Source organism: Protopterus annectens, chromosome 15.part0, assembly GCF_019279795.1.
Source record: "Protopterus annectens isolate FY-2018-M chromosome 15.part0, PAN1.0, whole genome shotgun sequence".
Lineage (NCBI taxonomy): Eukaryota > Metazoa > Chordata > Ceratodontiformes > Protopteridae > Protopterus > Protopterus annectens.
The window spans coordinates 479,551,987-479,573,225 of record NC_056749.1 but is presented as its reverse complement, the minus strand read 5'-3'; the positions used below and the strand labels follow the sequence as shown (position 1 = coordinate 479,573,225).

Genomic DNA, 21,239 nt, shown 5'->3' with positions numbered 1-21,239 from the left:
TTAGTATGTCCTACTTTAGATGAGATGCCACGTCATTATGAACCTGTTTTTCAGCTTGCCACCCATTCACTGTTGCAATACACCAGCTTACCATTTCTTTTAATGTAACACAGGCAATTTATTCTTCAAGGGCAACCAGCACCAAATTTGTAAATGAAACTCTGAAATATAAAGTTGTTTTCTAGCGATAACCTCTTCACTGGTTTCAGATCTCTTTATTGTGGACTTATTTAGATGACTTTTACTTCTGCAGAGATTCTGCATATTGATTGATATTGGTGGATTGTATGATAGAACTTAATGGCCCTTTATGGTTGAAATCTTCTGAATTGGGCAGTTTTGTCATTAATGGTTCATATGATTTGTTTCATTGCTTAAAGGAAAAATGTTCAGAACTATAAATTTAAAATGCACTCTTAACAAGTGGTGCTGTATTATACAAGGGACATCATTAATTTATTATATAGTATAATTAATACAATCAGGAAGGTGAATCAAAAAACTTTTGCATGGTTCTAAAAATTTGTGCAAGGAGCCTATGATTTGAAAACAACCCAAAAGGTAAACTTACCCTGCCTCCAACAAGATGCATTTTCTTTGAATGTGGGTTTCAATGCTGTTTCAGTGAATTTGGGTTTCAAAGGTAGTTAAGTTTTAATGCTAAGTCTGTTTTCATTGTAAGACTTTTGCTTTGTTTAGGTATAGTAAATGTCTATCAGTGTTTGTGCTATAAAATTTGAAATAAAAGTTATAAATGAAATCCAAGTATCTTTATCATTGTAGAAGTAAAGCATAAAACAGTATGCACATTGAGAAATTTGAACAGTGTTTATGGCAAATGGGGAGAAATAGCCAAGTAATAGGACACTGGAATGGCTGTGTGGCGGTGCTCTGGGTTTGCACCCCCTGCAAAAATCATGCAGGCTCTCTTGCTTCTAAGGTTTTCTGTCTGTGCTGATATCTTTAGTTTAGTTTATTTGCAATACTGTATGATAGATCTTGGTCTGATATAATACTGCATGCTGCTTTTACCACATATCTTTCGAAGTAATTTTTTTTTTATTGGTTCCTTCTTTTATAGTTTATCAGTGACCCTTGTCTTAATTGCTTGATAGTTTTCTCTGTTCAATACTACCATGATGGCATTTGGGCTATTCCTTTCCTTTATTGCCCTTTATCTTTGTGAGAATACTGTTAAAATATATTACTGTGCAGCTAAATTAATATTTACTTCTGTTATCACATGAACACAATATAACAAATTAATTTCTTTTATCAGACTTCTATCATTATTGTCTTACTGACTTTCTGTAATCTTTCATCATCGAGCTTATTATGTCTGTTCACTTCTAAATTGAGCAACTCTTGCCTTAGATCCTTTCTCTTCTAAATTGAGGGCACATTCTTTATTCATCATTACCTGCAGGCATTCTGCACTAAAGTTCCACAACATTTTCCTGTGACATACTCTCTCCAGCTTTGAAGATGCATCATCCATTGCTCTTTCATATGGGAATTCCCTGGCCTGTCACTCCACAACATTGACAGTGTCAGAGTTGACAGTTTCTTGCTCCTTCCCTTGCTGTGCAACTCCAAATTAATGTTTGTCCTGGTTTCTTACTGAAGGCCTCAAAGCATCTTCATATAGCAACTGATCAGATGCTTTCCATTCCACTCGTTTCTCATTAATTTTGGGGACATGTTCTGTTGTGCTATGATCCTACTAGGGTTGTATTTTCTGCACTAAATACTTCCCTTCACAGGTAATCCATAACTTCAGTTTCTGCGCATTTTACTTGTCCATTACTAATCCTCTTTTCTATAATCCCGTTTTGTTTTCTTGTTTTTGTATTGTACAATTTTTCATAACCAAATGCCTTTGCCTCTTCATCTCTTGGATACTTTTTTTTTTTTGGTTTCTCCTGTGCATAAATATTGAAAATATTACATTTCTTTTTTTTTCTTTCCTATGCTGATGTTTCTTCAGCGGTCTCCCACTCCTCCTGTTTCTCCTTATTTGGAGGACTCATCACACTGTGTCATAACCTGTTAGACCTTCTAGCAAAGCTTCTATTTGTTTAGCTTCTACCTTACTGATCTTTTATTTTACATTCACCTTTGTGATCTTATTTTTTGTGTTGTGAAATTGCCCATGTCTGTGTGCCTTTTCCTGTATTTTTCTTCAAATGTCCTTGAAGTTGCCTTTTTTTGTATTGATTAGTTTGCCTTTCTCCTTTGTGTAAATATTGCATCACATCAGATTTTTTCCATGTTTCTTTTTTTGTAACTTTCAAAAATATCTAGATTTTGTTCTTTACATTTTCACACTTGAGTTTCTGTTTCCAAATGGCCCAAGGTTTCTTGGTTTGTGTAACGTTTTTCATTAATTTGTTGTATTTAATGAATGTAAATTTGCATTTGTAGCTTTTTTTTTACCATTTCTTTTGCAAGTACTTTTCTTTTCTCTAACTTCTCTGTCAATATTCTGTCTAGAAATTCTGGTCTTCTTGCATAATATTAACAATACATAATTTCTTTATCTCAATGGTCCACTCTCTCATCTATATGACTTTTTTGGCTTGTCAGTTTTATTTCTTGTGGACTACTACCCCCTTCTACAGAGGGGTGCCATCTTTCCCCTAAGCCTGGCTCAACCCCATTGCAGGAATGTTTTCATGTCTTTAGGGTTCTGCACCATCATTTTTTTCCCAGTCAAAGCACCAGTATGCTTACCAGGATTGGGCACTTTTTTTTTTCCCTGGGACTTGTGTACCCAGCTGTCTTTTTTTATTTTTTAACCAACTCCTGTCCATGATATGCTATATAAAATACAATCTATGTAACTGTGTTGTCTAGGTGAGATTTTGTAACAACGAAGTGCACCTCATGAAGTTGCTCATTGACTTGAGGATGAATTCAGTTCCAGTAATACTACTCTCCTTTGCTTGTGGATTATTTATTTTTTTTATCCTTTCTTCAGATTCCATCGATATCACAGACTTCAGCCTTCAAGATTTCAGTTTGATCCCCTCCTTGAGACTGTCCATATACACACACACACACACTGCTTTGGGGGTAACAACTTGGGTTTCAGTTTCAGTTTCTGAAACAGGCCCAGTCACTGTGGCATTCCCTGATCCAACCGAAGGTGGAACAGCTTTCCAGGTTATGTGCAGAATGATTGCTTTTCACTTGAGAGTAGCGACTGACCTCATTGGGATCAAAATTACAAAAAACACATTTCCCTATAAATAAATCAGCAATCATTTAATAAAACAATCAAACAATTAAATAAACGCTTTAATGAGATTTAAAGCAAACTTCTCTATTCCAACCTCTTGGTGTTAATGTGTCAGACTTCAATATGAAAACAGTTTCTTTGTATGATAGAATATTTTTAATCTGGGTTCAGGCACCTAGGCAGCGAGACATTTCCCTGTGGTACATTTTGGCTGGGGACAAATGGCTGAAGTGGCATTCAGCTGCAGAGAAATATGGCTGTTGTAAATTCCCTGTGGGCAAAGAGAAGCACATACTGCCATGCCCACAGCTTTAATAACCAAATGCATGGAGGCAGAAGTAGTAATGAGTGTTGTGCTTAGTGTACAGTACATACTTGCATGACTAAGTCATGCAGAAGTGTGCTACAGCATGCAGAAAATCCTGCCTGGTTCTGTAGTCACATTTATGCTCCAGTATGCATTTAGGTAATGTTCACTAGACACTGTGAGGAGGGTAGTGGTCCACACGCACTGATTATAAAGGCACTGCCCATTGTGCACTGCATTTTTACTGCCACTGACATGTCCTCTGGCCAGCCTGCTGCTTATGCCTGCTATATTGCCTGCTGTCTCATGTTCCCTTGGGGACCATGGACATTGTTTTCCCCCTGTGCATTTGGTTATTGAAGTTGTAAGTATGGCAACACATTCTTCTCTTTGCCCACAGAGAATTTGCAAACAGACATATTTCTCTGCAGCTGAATGTAATTTCAGCCATTTGTCCCCAGTCAAATGTACCACAGGGGAAATGCCTCGCTGCCTAGGTGCCTGAACCCTTTTAATCTTTCATCCCCCTTCCTGATGAACATTTCTTCCAAAATTGTAGCTTGTAATAAATCTTGCTATGGTGTTTTTCCAAAAAAATGAGATGCTACAGGACTTTCTAGTTTTTGTTTCCTAATGTCTCTTATGTGTTCCTGCAACTTAATTCTAAATTTCCTTTTGGTTTCACCAATCTAGAAAAGGTTGCAGGGACATTTTATTAAATAATTGCTGATTTTGTTTGTGCATATATAGGTGAATGTTTGTTTATTTTGTACTCTTTGAAGGCTGTTGTGGCTGAGGCTCTAAGTCAGTGTAATAAAGTTTACTGTGGAACTGAATCCTATTGCCGTTTTTTGGATATTTTCTCTGAATTTGCTGCTGGTTGTATTTAAGATTCTGAAACCTCCCTTGGATGATGGCATTGGACTAAGTCTCTTGTGGTGCATTCTGTTACTGTGGCAGCAGCCATGAAGAAAGAGCTAACTGATTGATGTACTGTCTATCCCCCCAACAAGGAGTCCAGGGTAATGGAAACATTTTTCAAGGCAAGTGCTTCAGGCACTTTTACTTTAAGGACCCTGAACTATGCAACTTGTATGAATCATTTTCAGAGGGACTTGGTGCAGCAGGCCCTAACATCTCTAAACACCTGTAACATCTGACTTTAGGAAGTAGATGGTGTCGGTCCTGTGCATGCTGCCCAATATTTTGAACCTCGTCATGTGCCTTATGCAGTGGCAGATGGAACAGTGATGGTAGCTGGAGCAGGTATGGCAATGTGATATCAGGTCTGACTGTGCCTCCTGCATTTTTTTTTCTTTCAGTGATGGACCAATCAGAAGTGTGAACAGGATGGTAAGAGGCTTTCTACTGTTGGAGTGAAGTTTGAGACCCCACAAAGATTATATTGAAGAAACTAAAAGGGCCCAAGATCCTTCTGGTTCTGAAAGATCAAGCATCAGCCTTCTGACATGGGTGGCTGTGGCAGAGCTGGCTCCTTTAATGGGTGCAGGCCTAGTGGCAAACCAGATCCACATAACCAGGGATACAACAGTGCCTTTTCCAACAGGCTGCCCCAATATGGGCTGCTCGGTTTCTCTCCCTAGAGGCAGTCTGAGGTTATCTTTTTACCTCAATGTATGGAAGGCAATCACAAAGGTCAAAGGAATCCTCTATAAGCTATTCTTTATCCTCTTTCCTAACACGCCCCAGAATCAAAGTGGCCATTTCCAGATGTAGCACTCTGGCAAAGGTGATGGAGGCAAATATAGTCTCATTGCTCCATAAAAGAGCCTTCCAGGAGGTCCCAGCACACCAAAGAGCATCAAGCGTATATAAAATCCAAACCACAGGCTCATGTTGGACTTTATCCACCTAAACAAATGTCAGTAAGACACCGTTCCAGATGGTCAGGATGGAATCAGTTCTGCCCTGTCTTAAGGAAAACCACTGGATGCGCTCAGCCAGGATGCTTACCTCTACATAAAGATATATAAAGCATCCCAGGATTTCCTTCACTTGCAAGTGAAGTTTGCTATTAAAAATTCAGAGATTTGCCCTTTGATCTCACCACAGACCCTAACTGTCAAGTGCATGGCCATCATAGCAGCCCATCTACATCTCCAGGGATTGAGTTTCTTGTACTTGAATGATTTGGTTCTGCTCCCACGATGGAGTCTTTCTTAGAGGCCAGAAGTCCCCTCTTCACTGTCGTCATAGGCTGTCAATTGAATACCACCAAATGAAATGCTCTCTGGTCAGAGAGAAACTGGCATTGAAGCTGGCACTTCAGAACACTTCTACAGGTCGAATTCCCAGCAGCTACTCTAGTCCTCAGGGTTGTGGGACTGATGGCATAGTCGATATTGTTTGTTCATTACTGTATTGAGTCTCCTGCAATGGCTCCAGTAAGTGCAATGATCTTTGCTGCTACTATTTATTTATTTATTTTTATTTTACATTTGTTGTCCGGGATAGTCCGACTGGAACAAAGTCCATTTACAGCGGAGGCCCGGGGAGATGAGCTCCAAACATAAACAAGAAAAAATAGCAATTGAAATAAAACGGATATTTAACTGATATAAAATATAAAATAGAAATGCAGATAAAAGAGCAGAATGCAGATAAAAGTACATTCAGACTAAAAATGGTACAATTATACAAGTAGGATATTTCATAAGGTTACATAGGTTCACATTGAATAGACATGTATACAGGATAGAAATTACCCTTGTTATAGTCAGGAGAAATTAACAATAGCTAATAGAGAAGTAAATAACATAAATGATGTTGGTTTAGCCAGGCTTGTCACAGTGGTATAGCCAGTTTAATGCCAGATGTTGTTTAATAGTGGCTTTAAATTGGCATGTGGAGGAGAGCAAGGTCATGGCAGCTGGAAGTATGTTCCAGGTTCTACTTACAGAATTTGCAGATAGGGCCATGCCAGCAGCATTGTTAATTTTAGTTGTCTGTATTTGTAGCTTATTAGATGAGCGGAGCAGTCACGTGTTATGGGGGATGATAGAATTTCTAAGGGCTGGAGTGTTGTCTGGGTTATAGAGGATTTTGTTAGCCATTATCAGCAGGTTGTACTTGATAAGATTAGGAAATCCCAGCCATCCAAGCTGTTTGAGGTTGATGCAGTGGTGGGTTCTAAATGGAAGGCCTGTAGTAAACCTGGCAATGTGATTATAACAGGTCGTTAGTCTAAGTTCAGATTTACTTATATTTGCTAGAAGGGGGGTGGCATATAGGAGTATAGAAAGTAGGTGCGAGCGAGCAATGGCTATTTTAGCTGGGGGGGTGAGGAAGGCTTTGATTCTATAAAGTGACCCAAGTTTTTTATTGATGGTCTTGATTGTCTGACTTGCATGGAGGTCAAATTTTAGGTTATTGTCTATAGTGACAACCAGTAATTTTGTATTTGGGTCAGGGGAAATGACTGTCCCGTCTTTTGCATTTATGGTGAAGGAGAAAGGTACAGACCTTTGGGTTGGTGGGAATATGAGCATTTTGTTTTGTTTTTTTGGGATTTAAGTAGCAGACAATGCTTGGAGAGCCAGTTTTCTATGGCAGTGAATGTAGACTGGGTATCCTTCTTTAGATCAGTGGGAGATACAGCTGAGCAGATCAGAGTGGAGTCATCAGCGTATTGGGTACAGCTGATGTTTGGTATGATAGTAGGCAGGTCATTAATAAAGATGGAAAACAGTAGTAGTCCTAATATGGAGCCTTGTGGTACTCCAGTAGTGTTTGGTAATAGATTAGAAAGCTTATTCTGCCAGAGGACAGCCTGTTGTCTGTTATTAAGATAGGATGTAAACCAAAGAAGTGCTTTGGGGTCTAAGCAGAGGGTGTGCAGGGTCCTAATCATAGGATGATCGACCATATCAAATGCCTTGGAAAGATCCAAGAAGAGGGCAGACGAAGTGCTATTATTGTTGCGGTGGTTTTTGATGGTGTTAGTGAAGGACAATAGGGCTGTGGTAGTACTATGATGTGGACGAAAGCCATGTTGGGTATCAGCCATAAGGTGATTTTGGGTTAGGTGTTGCATGAATTGTTTTATGTATACATTTCTCCATAATCTTAGCAAGTGGAGAAAGTATGGCTATGGGCCTGTAATTAGAGTATTCAGTAGAGGGTTTATGTAATGGAATAACATAAGACGTTTTCCAGATGTTAGGAATTACGGCTTCGGATATGGTGCGGTTGATTAAAATAGAGATTGGATAGGCAATGGCATCTGCTGACATTTGCAGATTTTCAGCTAGGAGTTGGTCAGCAGAGAGTGTGGTGGGTTTTAGTTTTTTGATCAGTCTGCAAATAAGGGAAGTTGACACAGGCTTAAAGCAGAATACGTTTTTGCTATTAGAGTTGGTAATATCGTCAGGGGAACTTGGAGGTAGCTGGGTGGCAAGAGCTTGAATAGTCTCAGTAAAGAAATGATTAAAACTATTTGCAACTTCTGGGGGTTTTAGTGGTGGCAGCAGGGCTAGGTGTCTGTTTTAGCAGGATACAGTAACTTGTTGATCCCAGCTCAGAATTTTTGAGGATTATTCTCATTAGTCATCTGTAACCTACAATAGTAGTGTTTTTTATCTTGTAGGACAAGTCTTTCTGTTTCATTCCTCGCATGCCTGTCTTTATTATGATCATGGGGGTCTTTGGTATGACACCAGGTAGCCCAGAGTTTATTTCTACAGGTTATTTTTAGTCTTGATTCTTTGGAAAGCCAAGGTACGTTTTTACCTTTTGTTTGCTTTAGGCGGGTAGGAGCATGTAAGTCTAGAATTTCAAGAAATTTTTTGTTAAAATAGGTGACAGCCTCCTCTAAGGGGAGATGCTTTAGTTTCGACCAGTCGCAGGAGTTTAGTTCCAGTTGAAGTTTATCAGGTTCAAGGTCCCTTTTGCTTCTGACTTTCCTGAGCAAAGGTTGTTGGGGTATAATTGCTTTTTATTTAACTATGTAGGTAAGGAGATATCACTTAGATCCTCGGGGAGGGTACCTGCAGTGTACATTTGGGGGTTGCTATTTACAAGTATCCAGTCCAGTATTCTATCTTTTTGGGTGTGTTTGCCTAATCTGGTAGGGGTAACTATGGTTTGAGTGAATGCATGGAGGTTGATGTGAGTGGAGGGGGATTTTGAGGAACAGGAGCCCCAGTCATTATTAAAGTCTCCCAGGACTAGGGTTTCTTGGGTGTACTGAGAGGATATCCAGTGAAGAGTGTCTTGGAGTGTGGCTACATTGTTATCTGGGGGAATGTACATGCAGATAATGTTAATGTTTTTATTTTTAAGTTGAAATTTGGTAGCTAATATTTCAGAGTTATTGATCTGAGGTGGTTAAATTCAAACTCATGCATTCAAACAAGTGGTGGGCTAAGGTAAGTATTTGTGTTATATAAAAGAAGTTGACTTTTTTATTTAAAATAAATAAAATAGAAGTTAAAATAGAGCTATATACTTAACCTGATTTTTAGTTAAACTGGTGTATGGGTTTTAGAATATTAGTGAGGGAGAACCTAGTGAAAATAATATGTGCAAGAGATTTAAACTGGGTTAAATATTAGCATGCTAACTGCTAGGGCTGTTCCTTGGGTTTTAATTATTTATAGGTAGTCAGAAAGCTATGGGGTATGAACTAGAGGTGCCTTTGGACCCAGAGCGCACAACTACAGTATTTATAGGTTAAATACAATGTTTAGGTATTAACCTTAGGTGAGGTAGTTCAGTCCCCAGGTAGGTGTCCTTGGGCACAGAGTTCAGGGTTTCTCCTTTCTGGGTGAGGTTCTTTATTAAATTGTTAGGGGGGGCGCTTCTTGGAAATAAACATACAATCAATGTGAGACACTTTCAGGCATGAGGTAATGACCACTAGACAAGCAGGCCTAACATGCACTCCACTTTACAAAGAAATCAGCTCCGAGGTGTTATAGGTAATAAGTTAACAGCATTATACAGCATAGCATTAATGCAATCGGTATCGGTCTTCGATTCAATTAGATTAATACTTCCTCTTTTTGTAAGCCAATTCTGATAATTAATAGCTGCAGGAAACATTTGCAATGGTGGTTTGATTTCCCATTTTATCCACTCAAGCAAACATTTCATCCCTCATGCTTCCTGAAGCAATTGTGACCAGGGATGTCTCTCCATTAGGATAGGTGGGCATTTCAGTGGGAGAATGGTTCAAGATTTAAGGGCACCCAATGAAGCCAGTGGTCACATAAACATCCTAGAGATGCAGGAAGTTCTAGTGTTTGCAGGAATGTCAGGACGGTCTCAGTCTGGAAGTGATTTCTATCCAAATGGAGACCATGACAGTAGTTTCCTATATCACCCAATGTGAAGGAATTTGATTGTATCCCTTATGTTGGGAAACGTTCCAAACATACCTGTAATGGCCTTGCACTGTTTTCTTACATCAATACATATTCCAAGAACTCTCATTTGTCTTGTGGATGGGCTTAGCAGATCATATGAATACCTCCTGAGCGGCCCCTCCATTCAGAAGTAGCAAAACCAATCTTTATATCATTGGAGTTTCCCCTTGTTGCACCTTTTTTGCCTCCCCAGTTAATGCCAGATGGAGTAGGTGTTGTTAGCCAGGAACCCACCGCAGAGACCGTCACTGAGGGATGCTCTAACTCTACAGTGGCCTCCTAGTCTTCTGTATGCCTTCTCACCCCTTGCCCCCTTGATCCCAAGGTGTTTTACAGGAAGAAATCAAGTGCAAGGCTTCTGTCATTCCCAAAACCCCCTTCTGGCCCAGACAAATCTGCTTCAGCCTTCTTGGAGACCCCCCTCTGGTATTAGATCAGTGCAGGATATCCTCTGACATTACTCCAGGAAGCCATACCCAGATCTCCCCAACCTAAAACTGACTGCTTGGCTTCTTCAATTCCAGTGATGGCCAAAGACACGTACTTCTCTTTCAAGGCAATTAAGATTCTAACTGCTTCTGAATTTTGACACACAGACTGTACTGGGGATAATGGAAGCTTTTGTTATCTGGACCTCCTCTCAAACTATTGGCCTCTTAGGTTCATAGGTTCATACTAGGCTATCTGCCCTAGGGCATTTATAAGCCTAGCCAGAGTGTGTGTGGCTTTCACCACCCCTTAGGATGAGAATACTATACCCATTAGTTTGCTGTGCCTCTGTCCAGCAGTGATACAGAGATGATTCCCGGGGTAAACCTACGATCTCCCATCCACTCGTCAAGATTTCTCTTGAACAGAGTCAGTGAGGGGCACTGCCTCACATGGACTGGGATTCTGTTCCATAGTGTAGGGAGTCTCTGGGTGATGAATCTGTCCCTCCAGCACGTCCTATTTATATCCGTGTTGAGGTTTAAGTCTCTTGCTCTCGTGGCTCTGGTGGATTTGGATTTTTTGAGGTGGAGCATGTCCATTAATTCCGGGTTGGACATGGCCTTGTATGTCAGGCACAGATCACCTCTGAGCAGACTGAATAGAGCTGGAGTTTCTTCAGTCGGGCATCGTATGACATATGTTTGAGCCCCTTTATCCTTTTGGTGAGGAACGTTTGGGGTCTTTCCAACTGCTGCAGGTGTCGGGTAAGGTACATTCTGAATGGGGCATTGTACTCGATCATTGGTCTGATAAGTGAAGAGTACAGGGGTACAATGACCTCTCCTGATCTGGATGTGATTCCCTTCATGATCAGGTGGGCAATGTAGAAGGTCTTCCTAACCACTTAAATGTGAGTGTCAAAAGAGAGGTTACTGTCAACTTGGGTCCCCAGGTCCCTGATAACTTCTTCCGTGTTTAATGGATTACCATCTATGTGGTAATTAGGGGTTACCTTGTTTTTCCCAAAGGGTATGACTATACATTTTTTGGCATTTAGCTTAAGGCCATGGCTCTGGCACCAGTTATCCATTTCTACGAGACCTTTCTGGAGGATGTCTGTGTCTGATGGAGTGTCAATTATGGTGCCCAGTTTGCAGTCATCTGCAAATTTTGTCAGCCACAATCACCCTATGTTTGCCTGCACTTCAGAAAAATAAATGCCGAACAAGAGGGGGCCCAGGACTGAGCCCTGTGGGACACCGCTCGTGACCGGCTTAGAGTCTGACATGGCACCAGCAACTCTAACCCTGTGTGTTCTGTCCTTGAGCCAGTTTGCAACCCATCTTGTGACATATGGGTTTACATCTAAGCTGGTGAGTTTTTCTATGATGCCCGAGTGGGGTATTGTGTCGAATGCTTTTGCTAGGTCAAGGTAGGCTGTGTGAACTGCCTTACCCTCATCAATGGCCTTAGTGACTGTTTCGAAAAAGTCGACCAAGTTCAAGAGGCAGGATCTGCCCTTGACAAAACCAAATTGGGTAGGATCCAGTGTCTGTAGGTCCCCAATGTCTTTATTTATGAGTTCCATTATGATCCTCTCCATTGCTTTGCAGACAAGGCTCGTCAAGCTTATGGGGCTGTAATTTCCAGGGTCCGTAGAAGCACCGCCTTTGTGGAGTGGGACCACAGTTGCCGTACGCCATTCTTTGGGTACGTATCCTGTAGTAAGGCTAAGATTAAACAGCAGCCTTATGTGTGGGTTTAGTTCCTCATGGAGTTCGTGTAGCACACAGCCGGGGACACCGTCCGGTCCCATTGATGCTGTGTTTTTTGCTTTAGAGAGCAGCTCTCACCTGGGCATCTGAGATGTTTGGGAGGCTAGACTCTGGTGGGATAGATATTTCTCCTTTTGGGGAGGGAGGGAAGAAATTTGCACTGAACCTGTCTGCCAGTATGTTGGCTATGTCTGTGGGTTCAGTGATTTTTTTTATCATTTTGGACTAATTCTGAGCATATCTGGGAGTTTCCACCCAGGTTTCTAACATAGCTAAAGAAGGCTTTATGATTGTCTTTTGTGTCATTAGCGATTTTTCTCTCAAAGTTGGCCTTGGATGATTTTATGAGTGATCGTAGTTTTTGCTAGTATTGATCAGAGATGCCTTCCCATTTAGGGATTTTGCTCTGTCATGTAGTAGCTTTCTCCTCTTGTTGTAGAGTTTGTTTATGGCTGGAGTCCACCAGACCGGGCGCCTGCCTTTGGTGGAAAAGGTCTTGATTTTATTAGGGATTGCTTGATCCATACATTCCTGGAGGTGCTCGTAGAAGGCATTTGTAAGGGTTTCAGCAGCGTGGGTTGTGGTTTCCACTGGCTCGGGGGCCTTGAAGGATACCACTCCAGTCTTAAGAAGTGTGAAGTTTGCTTTTGAGAAGTTCTTCACTGTGGTCTTTTTTGCTGGGGGTGGGGGCGGAATGTGGATCTCCAGTGAGATTAATTTATGGTCTGATCTCACCAATGAGGGATATACTTCCGGTGTGGAGCATTTTGTCCCCATGTTTGTGATGATCAGGTCTAGTATATTTTCTCCTCTTGTGGGAATGGTGACTAGTTGTTCCATAGCATTTGATTTTATGAACTCAAGGAACCTTTGGGCTAGGGTGTTGGGCTTGAGTAATGTTCCCAGTCTATGTTTGGGTAGTTGAAGTCACCCAATATGATGGTGTTTGGAGAGACATTTATACTCTCCAGTGTCTTCAGGAAGGCTGTGTGGGTTTCCTGAGTTTGAGAAGGTGGTCTGTAGCATGTTACAAACTGTAGGGCAGTTTTACCTATGGTTAATTGCACCTGGATGGTCTCCGATGCTTCGTGCGTTGGAGGTGTGGGTATCCTTTATGAATATGGATACTCCCCCTCCTTTTGTAGTTCGGTCCGGATTTTGGGGCCGGAACGCATGATATGAGGTATAACCTGATAGTGCTGGGGTGCTCTCAGGAGCCTTGAACCAGGTTTCAGTCACAGCACAAACATCGATGTTCTCCATACTGAGGAGGGCTTCGAGGGCGTGCATCTTGAGGTTTAGACTTCTGGCATTGAGCAGTATTACCCTTAGTTTTTCTCCGTTTTTGTTTTCTAGGGCGGTAGGTTTATCATTTGAGCCTTGCCTAAAAAAGGCACTATGGGGGTGGCAAGAGCCTTTGCCAATATCCGGAAGCCCAGGGGTGACAGGTGCAAGCCGTCCCTTGCGAAGCAGCGTGGCTTGTCAAGCATGTCATCCCAGACATTGGATCCCCTTAGAATGACACCAGTAATTAAGCCAATTATTAAAGCTGATCATTTTGTCTCTGTATTGTGGCATCATTCTTGGTGAGGGTAGGATACTGCTCAGGGTCAGGGTCATACCGGCCTGGGCTACATAATCTGAGAGCTCCTCTGTCTCTCTTCATGTAGTCCAGGGAGGTACGTCTCGGGTCGTTCACACCGGCATGGACAATGACTGAGTCATACTTGTACTTGCTGTGGAGTGACCTGAGTGCTTGTGTTATGTGGTGGATTCTAGCGCCTGACAGGCAGCTAACTGTGATCTTTTCCTTGTTCAGTCTGGTGAGTGGGACGTCAGTGTGTCTGACTATGGAGTCACCTATAACAAGTGTGTCTGGCATTGTGTTTGGCCTTAAGGGCTGTGACTGTTTAGCACACTGACTTTGAGAACTATGTGTTGCATGTCTTATGTCTTGAGGTGGCAGTTGCTTGGGTGTCTGCTTTGGAGGCCTCTGTATTTTTGGTAGATTTTTGATCAGTGCCTCCGAGTATGTCTTTGTGTGTTTATGTGTTTGTTTTGCAGTTGTGATAGTTCTATGTGAAACTGGGTTTGTGGTGTGCGTGGTTTCCTTCTCCTCCAGTTCCTAGTAGAATTAGTTTCACTTCAGTAGTGAAAATAGGGACATTATCAAACAATTTCTAATTTTTATGCAGGGCACCAAGATCATGTACTTAGCCCCACATAAGCTTTGTAAAGCCTTTCGTAAAGGAGTTCTACTCTTAGGCTTCCAATGAAAAACCTATTCCCTCATGCAATTCAAACTTCATTTTGGAAGAACTGACGAAGTCCCCATTTGAGCCAGCTTTCTGTTGGTTACTTTCATGCAAGACGTTTGTTTTGGTAGCCCTCATTTCTGTTAGAAGTGTTCACCATGCTTCAGGAACTTCTACGCTTTGCTTGCCTTTACATAAGGACAGTGTGTCCCACCATACAAACCTGTCCTTTTTTCCTAAAGTAATTTCTGAAATGACCGTGATGAAAACCATTAATTTACCAGTGTTTTTTTTTTCCCCAGTCATGCCAATAAGGGACAGTACATTCTCCGCAGTTTGGAAGTGCATTGGCAATTTTCATTTTATCTTCCTAGGACCAAACATTTTGGCAGCTTTTTGTTTCCCTTGCAAAAAACAAATTGGTTAGAAAAGTTTCCAAACTTACACTTTCCAGGTGACTTGGACTGCATTACTTATGTTTGTCTTGTACTACTGGCCATTGCTGGTTAAGCCTACGGGTCATTCCACCAGGGCATTGGTAATTCCTACTTTTCTCAGCTGTAACTTGTCCTCTGTTCCCACATTAAACACTAATTTGGATTCCATTTGTAGAGCTAGAGTATCCTTTGGGGCCTCTGTTCTCAAGGGTCCCCTGTCATAATGCCACCCACAAGTTGGATTGGGCAGGCTAAATGAATAAGCTACAAAAGGTATGTACTTGGCATAATGTTTGATCCTTTTCATTCTGTTACTCTTGTAGATCCTGAATACCAGATTTTCTAGTTTGTGTTAACACACTTTACACTCTCACTCTTGTTTTATATGTTCTACGTAGTTACTGTTACTCTATCTGAGGTAATCCTAGACACTACTGCATGATGGGAAGATGTATTTTAAAGGGGCTTGAGCCTGTAGCACTATTACTGCCATGTTGGAGCTGATAAATGACTTGAGGACACTTTAGTCCTTTCAGGTGGACATGAATGGAAGTATCTAGTGAAATGTTACTGCTTGGTTAGTGTGAAGAGTACCGTAACAGCTCTATGTATATATTTTATGACTCTCTCAACTCTGAAAACTATTCCATCTGACAAACAAGGAACATCAATATGAAAGACAAGTTCTGTTTTCTGAAACAAAGTACTTGCTCCTGATCTGTGTTCTTTTAATGTGGTGCTTGGTGTTTAATGTACTTTATTTATATGGAATATATTTTTGACATTGGATGAAATAATTTGTGTAAATGTATACATGTGATGTTGCATATTAGACGTGCGAATACAGCAAGTGTCAACCATTTGCTTGAGTAAGCTTCTACCAAGTGTGAATACTTGGAGAACATCCTGATGAAATGCAAACAATTGATTGTGTTTGTTTAAAGCAAAAAAAAAAAAAAAAAAATTGTGGGAACTCCTTGGTCTCCCAAAAGCTTTGTATATTGCTTGCTGGTACTGATTTATAAACCACCTGTGTAACTTTTTTTCATTAAAGTTTTTTTTTTTTTTTTTTTTTTTTTTTTTAACCAGCCTGTGTTAAAACTGTGTTTAAAAATGTTAAAACCTGTGTTTTGTACTGGTGAAATCTATTATCTTTAACTTGTAATTTTGATCTCCTCACTCAGTCCATCTAATTAGTATCTGCAGTGAAATTTGATGACTGTTTTAACACTAGACTGTTCTAACATAGCAAAAACAAGTTGCTCATTAGAAGATTAGGTTTAAAAGGGACCTACAAACGTCTGCGCAGCTCAAACCTGTCAGCATACGTGATCAGCCATGAACCCAGGTTTGTAGCTGCCCAAGTGCTGTGTGTTTTGATCACGATTCCTATTGTCTTGTACATCTATTGTTTTCATAGTACAATGACTGCTGATTGGCAGTACACCATAACTTTTTACAGATTCACTGTCACAGAAGCAATTCATAAAACCTTCTGATTCCTTGGCCATGACTGTGAAGGGTACAGAATATTCAAGCATGTAAATGAGGGAATCTGGTGTTGTACAGGCAAGGCGGATGTTTCTTCCACTATGTTGTAGTGTGGAAAAGGGGTAGTTGTGTGCACAACAGTATTACAATAATATGCAGCCGAGTGTCTGTGTATGTTTGTTTTTAATATTCAGCCAGTTTTGGCCAGTGGTATGTTGTGCTGTCCAACATATCTTAGTTGTACTCTGATCAGTTATTTTCATATTTAAGTGTAGTCAGTCCAGACTTGTATCATCTAGCTCAGAGAGTAGTATGCTGGTGTTGGGTGTTTTGTGCATTACATCCGAGCCCACATTACCTTTCTGCTTTATTTCCATACTGTACTGATTCTGTATTGTGAAGATAAGCTAATCAAAGAAAACCATTTGGAGCCATAACAGAGGTGTAAATAGGAGTGAAACCTAATTATGGTATGGATAGCCTAAAATAAAAATTATAGATGGTATCCCATGCTAATCTATAATAGAATGCTTACAGATATATAAAATAAACCCTATGCTGATAAATTGCATAGTTATAACTAAGAAACAGTGGGTAAACTATTTTACAAATGAGTAATGATAAAGGGCAAATTATTATACCATGGACTTAAAAAATCTGAAGGAGAATATTCTAGGTCAAGATTTTTTTCTATTACTGGTGCTGTTTTGCCTTGTACTTGGGCTATGGTTACAGCTTAATAGGTTAAGCAGCTTAACTTCAGAAACCAATCTTGCCCAATGGCTTCTCATTTACTGTATAAATTAAAAATGTAAAGCTTATCAGACAAGCACCTAAAAGCATAACTACAAATTGTTAAAATCTTTTCAGGTGGTGTAAGAATGACGTATGGTGCTGATACAGGTGTGAAACAACATTTTATAGCAAGAACACTGAAGCAGCAAGACAAGACCAACCTGGGAGATGAATGCAGTATAAAACAACTTTATCAAGGCCGACTTAAAAATATCTAGGAGTAGATGAAGGGTCCGCAGTAAAGTCTCAACAAATGAGAAGAAAGCTTAGTTATGAATATTTCGGAAGAATAAATCTAATACAGAGCACAGCCTTAACATCCTGGAATAAAGTTCAAGGTAAAAATCTGCTTGCTTTTCTTCTGACTTAATTTTTGTGTGACTGGCTGGCCCAAAAAAGCACTGAATCAGTTGGACAAGAAATACTTCATCCCTATCAGATTATGTACAAAAAAAAATGTTGCATGGCAAGACTGTAAATCCGTAGGTCTGGAGGAGGTATGAAATGAGCCTTGAAATTGGCTGTACGTATTTGCCTACAATTGTGGAGCTGCAAATAAACTTATTGACATTAGAGCCAAAAACTGTTTTAAACCATGAAGAAATAGTCTAAGACGGTATCTTTGGTCAGAGCAGCAAAGGCATTTTGGAAAGCAGTGGGAATAGAAGTCGAACCAGAAGTAGACTTAAAGCAAGTGGCAACAAAGTGCCAAAAAAAATAATAATGTAAAGAACATGGGAAGCCCACAGTTAAAGGGGCAAGTATATACAACTGTAACAGTTGCATACGGATTTTTAAGATTTGATACATAGATGGATGGGTAGCTGGGTGGATAAGTAGAGGCATCCTTTAAACCAAAAGATGAAAGGTTAATGGCAGACTACGTACACAGTGTCTTACAAAATCTATTTAAAACGTGGAAGATGCAAACAAATGCAGGTTCTGTAGTACATCAGTTGCACATCTTGTTTCTGGTAGCAGTATACTCATGGCTGTGGGTCCGCATGCTCAAAAGCACAATTAATGAGGCGAGACTGGTTCCCTAGGATTGTAGAAACACTAAAACTTACAGGTAGCTGAGAAACGCTGAAAACAAAATACTGAAAATAAAGATGTTATGATAACAACATGGGTCACCCAATAACAATAGTTAAAAGTAGATGCAAGAGAGAACAGGTGTAATAGTCAAGGACAAAAGTAATTTTAATCAATGAAATAACTACACGTAGTAATTAGTGATGCAGGTACTGAGACTCTTAGCCCTAAAATACCAGGGTATGCAAACAGAAATGAGCCCAATACGGAATAGACACTTATGTAGTTACAATAATAGTAGGAGCAACAGGGCATATAAATTAATTTTCTAGTATTCTTAAATATGCTTCCACTATAACTCCATATGAACTGGAGAAGGAGGCAATTCTGGGCACAATGATGTTTTCCAAGTGTGCTTTTCCCTAGGAAAAGCAAATACTGAAGCAATAATAATTTCATGGACTTTTAATTGTACCTTAACTCTGTAATGGGGGTGCATTCCTGTCACAGTATCTGGAACCCCTAGACATATGAGTCTGTGTATGATTGTGATTACTTAGCAAACAGTACTCCACATTTACTAAAAGTCTAAAGTGCACAGGGCACTGGTACAGGGATTCAAATGTGTACTAGCCCCATGCAATTGTGCACAATGTTTGAGTACTGCCCTTTGCTTTTATTACATTATTGTTGAACTACTCCTGTATTTTAAAGGTTCTTTTTTTCTTTTAGCTTTAATTTTAAAGCATGTAAGACTTCAGTATGATTTAATTACGTTGGTACATATGGTGTTAAAATGTGCTTTGCAGTGTGAAAGGTGACTTTTTTCTTGTGAAGATACCTTTTTTGGATGATAGCTACTGGTTATTAGTGTATCTGCCTCAAGATCCACAGTCCATGCTTCAGTCCCTAACTCTGGCATGTGGGTAGGTGTATGGCTAACATGTTTCCCTGTGCTTGTGGGTTTACGGCTTTGTCCTGTTTTCCTTTCACATTGAAAATCATGCTGGCAGCTGGTTGGTTGGACATTATTAATATTTCACATGTATTGTTTTTTACTGTTCCACATATGACCTAGGCCATGGCTGAAAAAGGACAACAGTGGACCAGATCACTTAACCAGTTATCAAATGGTCTGTTTTGTAAGTATTGTTTTTCTGTGATCTCTGGATCTAGGACCAATGAACATTTAAATATGCATTTCTAAGCAGCATTTTTTTATTTTTATCTGAAACCAACCTGAAAATTGTACTTTGGAATGCTTGGTAATTTGACTAGGAAAATTCCGCTGAGCCTCTGGCCTTTTTCTGGGAGGAACTTTGGTATTTATATTGACTATGGGTAATTTGGCAAATGTATCATGAAAACAGCTTCTTTTGTCTAGTCTGTGTTTACATCCTTCTCCACAAAAAATATATCTAGATGGACTATCAAGTCTTTGTAGCATATGACAAGAATCTGAGGTTTTGTGTTGGAAGAGTATGTCAGGTGATGCTACTGCCAAAAATTAAACCTTCAATATTGTCAAAAGGGCCAGAGGTTATGTTGGTAACAGCGGAGATAAAATCGGAGGCAAACTATGTAATATGCTTCTTACCTGCTTAGCCTAGTACGAACCTATGAACCTATCTGCCCTAGGGCATTTATAAGCCTAGCCAGAGTGTGTGTGGCTTTCACCACCCCTTAGGATGAGAATACTACTCCCATTTAGGGTTTAGTTTGCTGTGCCTCTGTCTAGTAGTGACACAGAGATGACCCCCAGGGTAAACATATGATCTCCCATCCACTCGTCAAGATTTCTCTTGAATAGAGTTAGTGAGGGGCTCTGCCTAACCTGGATATAGGTTCTGCTTTAGTAAAAAGGCATGTAGAACTGATCATCTAGTTACAAAGGGAGGTTACTGTTAGTGCTAAGTACACCAGACAAAAAAAAAAAGATGAAATGATATAACATACTTTGACAGAAGGATCCTGAGCTTTTTGATTGCACAGGAAGAGGTAAAATATGTAGGTGGGAACAAAAACTGGGGACTATTATGGGATCTGGGTATCTTGCTAGGAGTTAGCAGATGACATTGGTAAGGAGAGCAGAGGGAAAGAATGTGCACTACATGGGTTATGTGAGTTTGTGTAAATTGAAGTATGCTCCATAACTGAATAGTTTTAATCCTATTTAGGGCATGGATTCCATGATGAAAAAAGTGTCACCAACACTGAGGTAATAGAGAGACACAGTAAACTATTATGAAAAAATTGAAGAAAAAAAAGGTATGTCTTGTAGGAGTGAAAAGACACCATGCAGCACCTTGTGTCTGGGGGGTATCATTACACATGTATCCTTTTAAGTGCAGTGACTACATTATCACACCACCATGGGGAAAAGTAAGCCTGCTGAAGTGTCTATTTGACTACCATATCTTTACAACATGGTGACATAGTGAACAGCCATAATTGTACACTAAGTGAATAAATCTGTAAGTGACTCTTTATCCTGTTGTAGTACACTTCAGTGCCCTCAACACCAAATCAAAAAGCAATCTTGACAGCAGTGGCTTTTCATAAATGGCACTTCGCTGCTTTGGCATAATTACTGATCTTGATGAACGTGCTTTCTCAAGTAAGGCTGCAGACTTTTCAAAAAGGTCATTTGTACTGAAGACCATTTTTAATTAACTGGGATTTGAAAGACTATTTAGGGCTGTCGTTCTCTCTCCAAGATAGGCTTCTTTGCCTTGTTTCTGTTGTGTGCAAGGATAACCACTAGCTTCCCTGCAGCCCTAAATTGAATTAAGCAAGCAAATGACATATTAATGAAATGCAGTAGCTGGTTGCAAGTATTTATTATTCTAAAAGAAGACATACTTGAAATGCTTTGGTGGCTTTACCAGTATAAGAAAACATGCAGATTGTAAAAACAGTTTTGATGGCAGAAGGTGTAGCTTATTAATTCTTGCATGGAACAAAGGTATTTGCACTGATCACTAAATGTCTGTCATTGACACTGTTGCAATACAAACCTCTGTCTCAAGGGATTAACAATAGTGTGATATGCAGCCAAATTTACAGAAATTAATGCTAACAGGTC

The 21,239-nt window shown here is 40.1% G+C and overlaps 1 protein-coding gene and 1 long non-coding RNA gene across 2 annotated transcripts in view; both read left to right on the top strand.

Moving 5' to 3' along the window:
- ATG4A (autophagy related 4A cysteine peptidase) overlaps positions 1-21,239 on the top strand; it is a gene marked incomplete in the record, with an annotated part of 835,516 nt that overhangs the window by 284,098 nt on the left and 530,179 nt on the right.
- LOC122789770 overlaps positions 17,188-21,239 on the top strand; it is a 223,784-nt gene continuing 219,732 nt past the window's right edge. Inside the window, exon 1 of the long non-coding RNA XR_006362880.1 lies at positions 17,188-17,457. This is a non-coding gene — a long non-coding RNA (uncharacterized LOC122789770). The remainder of the gene's footprint in view (positions 17,458-21,239) is intronic.